Source organism: Pyxicephalus adspersus, chromosome 12 (assembly GCF_032062135.1).
Source record: "Pyxicephalus adspersus chromosome 12, UCB_Pads_2.0, whole genome shotgun sequence".
NCBI classification, from domain to species: Eukaryota; Metazoa; Chordata; class Amphibia; order Anura; family Pyxicephalidae; genus Pyxicephalus; species Pyxicephalus adspersus.
This window is the reverse complement of record NC_092869.1, coordinates 7,761,276-7,766,868: the sequence shown is the minus strand read 5'-3', so window position 1 is coordinate 7,766,868 and position 5,593 is coordinate 7,761,276.

The following is a 5,593-nucleotide window of genomic DNA, read 5'->3' as shown; positions in this document are numbered from 1 at the left end:
TTCCATTTTTCCCTTAACTTAATCCCAACTTTTTTTTTACTATTAACAACCTGCTTAATAGCTTTAACTGCCTTAGTTTGAGTTTATTTATCTATAAAAGCAATATCTTTGAAGGTAAATGTAAAGAATGACATTGTGCAAACTTGCATAGACGGATACTGGGAAGTCATGGGACCCTAACGAAGAAACCTCCTGATGGACAGACGGATTTGCGAGATTAAAGGTGTTTTTTTTTTATTTTGGGTTTAGTTTTGTTTTAAGTAGGCAGAATAGATTGGGGGGATCCAAATGCTAGCACATTCTGCAACTACCTGATACAGACCCAAAATAGTATAATGCAGATTAAGATCACATGAAATTATTATTAGGTAAAAATGCAAATGCAACTGCACATGAGCATTTAAAGGTCGCTGAATAAAAGTAATTGATGATATTACATCAGAAAATTATTTTTATTATTATTAATTGATTTATAATGGTTATTGTATTTTTGTCCTATTGCTTTATGTGATTAATTTTACATTTGAATGTAAAATTGTAAAATAATAAACATCATAAACACTGTAATGTGTGACCTCTAAAATAAAATGACCAGTTTCTGCTAAGTAAGAAGTGGACGTTGGGACCTCCATAATTTTTTAATAAAAAATAATGATAATATTAAGGTTCCATGGAACCTTGATTGAGAAACACTACACTATTCTTAACAGGATGCAGTCTCAAAATCTACCACATGGTGTCAGTATTTCCTAACTAATTTTTTTTATAAAAACAAGGTAGATTGGTTGCTATAAATACTCTTGCCAAATTGCTAAAGGGTAGATAGGATAAACTTGAATAGGCCCCGATGTATTAAAGCTCTCCAAGGTCGGAGAGGATACACTTTCATCAGTGAAGTTGGGTGAACCAGCAATCCTGGAATGGATCTGGTCCAGGATTCAAAACATTGGATAGCAAATAGAAAATGACTTTGAAGAATCGCCCGGCTTCACTGATAAAAGTGTATCCTCTCCAGCCTTGGAGAGCTTTAATAAATCAGGTCCATAGACTTTTACTGTGATGAGCAGTACTGCATAGTAATACATAGTAATATGCTACAAAGCAGTGAACAAAGCCTGCAAAAACAATGAGCAAATGGCTGTATCTGATTTTGCATTCTGTATATCTAGGTACATTGATTAGATAATATCATTAAGCTGCTCTTGTTTGCATGAATATCTAAAAATACATGAAACTTACAAAAGCAGCAGAGCGGTATAATTTGGTTCAAGAACCTAAACATTGATACGCAGGAAACTTTCTGAACTTACTATATTCTGCCTATATACAGCCACATGATCTCCACATAAGAATGTAAATTGCCCTTTACAGTTATAGTAATTTATATTCTTCTCCCAAATTATTTCCCATTCCACCCAAACTGCACAAGGCCTCCTTTATATTGGACACAGTCACAGAGCCATTGGAATGCACAATGGGATCTTAATTAAGTATGAATGAAACCAAGAGAAAAAGGCTTTTTTAAGCAGACAAAATATTTTTTTGCTTATAAACATCTACATATTGTGTTCCATACATAAGTACCCAGCGTGAAGTTCACTAAAAACAATTCAACTACTGCAACAATGCAATATATGTTTCCTTAGATGGAAAACAAGACCTCAGTCCATATAACATAACTCAAAATTATTTTCAGATTCCGACGCGTTTTGCTGTATGACTTCTTCAGGTAAAGCTGAGGAGGGTAACAGGTAAAGTGGCCAGAAGAATTAATGATGCGGATAAATCGCTTGGACATAATAAAAAAAAGAAATCCTAGTGTGCTAAGAGTATTCTTGGCTGTGTGGCTTCAATGTCTGAATTGATTCCACACCCCAGTGCTGACATGACTCCATGAAGAACTCCCCTGAAGAAGCCATACAGCAAAACGCGTCGGGACCAAGACTAAATTGTATGCATGTGTTAGAGTTACGTCATCCTGCCCCAGCCTATTAAGATGAGCAAAGATCATCACTAGGAATAAAGAGAAGAAAGATTGTGGCACTTTCTACAGAACGAGGGCAGGTGAGTATATTTAAAGAACTGTGATCAAGTTGGTAATGTTGTTTTATTGCAAAAAGGACATCATCTGTATAATCCCTGAATTGTCCCTTCTGAATAATGCAACATACCTGGTCACAATTTTCCAATGTAAACGGTTTTGTTTCATTTTAGGCGTACTTTTAAGTTAGGAAAGATTACATAGAGACTCTAACTAAAAGCTCAGTCCATTAAAAAGTGAGATTTAAGCTAGAGGTGGATCCTGTTTAGATGAAATAAATATTATGTGTAAACTACCTTTTATTTTGCATGTTGATTATTTATTAGTTTTTACTTATAAAAGACCGGCATTTAGCACATAGCTGCACAAGGACAGCAAATTGCAAAGTAAAAAAAGAGAAGACAACGACCCTCCCTGACTAAGCTTACATTTCATGAGGTGGGAGCATAGAATACAATAGTGAAATGTGTCTCAATAGTGATGGGTATGAGAGAGAAGGAGATGGGTGGGTGAATGTGCAGAGGTGAGTTTTAAGAGCTTATTAAAGGAAGACCATATATAATGTGTGTGTATATATTGTAGCATAGTGGGATGTCATATATAAGCATGCTGACCTAAATGTGTTCTGTTCTATGGAAAAAGGAAGGCCGAGCTTGAGGAAGCCACTGCAGGGTCATTATTCAATAACAACATGGTAGTACAGTGTTTAGCACTCTTGCCTTTGCAATGCTAGGCCCCAGGTTCAAATCATGGAGTTTGCAGGTTCTCCCCATTTTCTCTGGTTACTCCGGTTTCCTCCCACATTCCAAAAAAATTCAGTTAGGTTGATTGGCTTCCCCCCTTAAGGTGCGTACACACTTCCAATCAAACGATCGATTGGGCAAAAAATCGTTCGTAAAAAAGTAACCAACGACGCCGACGAACGAGGAAAATTGTTGGAAACGACCGGACCGGCGGATCGGATTGGACGACGATCGTTGAACATCGTTCGTGTGTGCGGTCGTTCGTTGATCGTCCATGTTCAGAGCATGCGTGATGAACGAACGTCCGTTCACTTTCCTGTCGTGCACATAGTTCCTCTATCGCTTAAACGATCGTATCTATTGTGTGTACAATATCTACGAACGATCGTGTCGTTACCTCTATGTGCAGGATCGGTGCTATACGATCGTTCATATATATCGTGCAGGAACGTTCGTCGTTCGTTTTCCGACGATAATAATTGGAAGTGTGTACGTAGCTTTAGACTGTGTTAAAGACATATGACTATGTTAGGGACATTAGATTGTGAGCTCCTTTGATGGACAGCTAGTCACATGACTATGGGCTTTGTAAAGTGCCGTGTAATATGTTGGTGCTATAAACAGTAAATACTGGATATGAATAATAAACAATAACGGATATTAGTGATCCATCACGGTAGATCACTAACTACCTCCTTAGCATGTCAGGTTACCCCCAGCACTGGAGTCTCACCTGCAATGATGAGAAACAATTGTTTTTAAGCAATGAAAATCTGGAGTTTGTACTGATTTTGGCAGGTAGATTTTGAATAATCCAAGACAAGGATGTTCTCTCTGTAAATTTAAAGCCATTTTGTTTGGACTAATCCTTTCATAAAAGTTTCTTGTTATAAAAACTAATATTCAAAGCTTGGACCAGCAGCAAAGAAAAAAAAACTTTTAATAATAAAGTAAGATGTATAGTTATTTAACATGCTAGAGTTTCTCTTTACAAAAGACTACTAAATTCTCCGTAAATGAGAAATACATCCCAGCTGTCTAGCCACAATGAATGTAACCGGCTTAGTACAGCTCGGAGCACGTTGTCTATCGGTGAGCATTGTGTAAGGGATTGTACATGTGAACAGCTGAGTTAGCAGCCTCCACACTCTGTAATGGACACACAACCAAAAACCACACTGCATGGTGTGACATCACTTCTCCCACTCCTTGTGTCAGAACCTGTCAGAGCAGAGTAGGTAGAAATCGTGACGTTACGTACAAGTTCCCTCACATCTCCCACACTCCTAGGTGCCACCTTTTTTTAAGATTTCCCTTTTAGCGTCATTACAGGAACAGAAAGCACAATGCACTGGGTAGATAACGAGGCTGATCGGTAAAATGCAGTGTACAGGCTAATAAAAACAAAAGCTGAGAGAACAATGATTGCCACAATTACACAGTCCAGACTTTCGCAGGAAAGAATAAAACACACTTGACTATGCGCAAACAACTTATGAGATTTAAGGAGACATTACTGCTCTTTTCCTGTTACACAATAACTGATTTCAACATTTTTGCCAAATAAAATGATGGGTTTACTAAATAAGATTTGATTGTTTATTGTAGTACAAAAGGATCCAATAAAAAAAAAGTTGTATGGATATGGCTATGGACATTTTGCTTTATATTAGTAACCACAACTTGCATGCCATTACACGTATTGGCCAGATAGGTGAGGCTGGGTGATCCAGCAAACATGGAATGGATTTCATCAAAGTCATTTGCTAGCAAATGTTTTAAATCCTGGATGAGATCCATTCCAGGTTTGATGGATCACCCAGCCTCACCCATGAAAGTGAATCCTCTCTAACCTTGGAAAGTTTTAATGAATCAGGCCCATCCAGTTTAGATCTTATGGGAGGCTACTGCAAGGGCATGGCAGCACACTGAAGATTTGCTGTTGGGATGTAAACAGGGCCTGTAAGTACGATTGCAATGTAAATATGCAAGCTTTGTATGAAAGCGTGCTTATTCTTTAAGCCAGGGTGTCAATCTCAAATACACAGTGGGCCAAAATTTAAAACTTAGACAAAGCGGTGGGCTAAACTTGAAACTGAAATAGCGCCGCTACTACAATTCCCTGCATGAAGAAAACAGTCCAATGCGGGGCTTAATGTTATGAGTGGCGGGAACTCCCTCTTCACTGAAATAGCACCGCTACTACAATTCCCTGCGTCTATAAATCAGTCAAATGCGAGGCCACACATAGGCAGAGAGGCCGCTCGTCTATAGACGTGAGTGATGCTGGGAATTGTAGTAGCAGCGGTATTTAAATGCAGCAGTGGGCCAGCTGCAGTTCATAATAGCATTTTTTTGGGGGCCAAAAACAAAGGCTGTTGCGGGCTAGAGTTTGACACCCCCTGCTTTAAGCAGTGTTTCTCAACCAGGGTTTCTCCAGAGGGCTTCCTTGAGCAATTTGCCAATTTGTGATACCAGAAAGGTGGGAAAAGTCTTTTTCAACTATGTCTTCCTTTTTTTGTTTTTTTTTTTATTTATTTAGTTATCAATTCATTTAGTAAACACCAACTTAATGGCTCCATTGTTTATTCAATTGTTTATTGTAATCCTTATAGGTAAAAAAGTAGTGCAGATGAGTGTGTTTTCTGGCTCAAATATCGTTCAATTGCAGATCACTTAAAGCGGAACTAAAGCTTCACAACGCTCCTATGCCTGTTCCGCCATCTTCCTTCACTTCTTTTTCATAGAAATGGTCTTCAGCCATCTTGAATGACTGCGCTGAGATGATGTGATCCCCGCATGGAAGGGA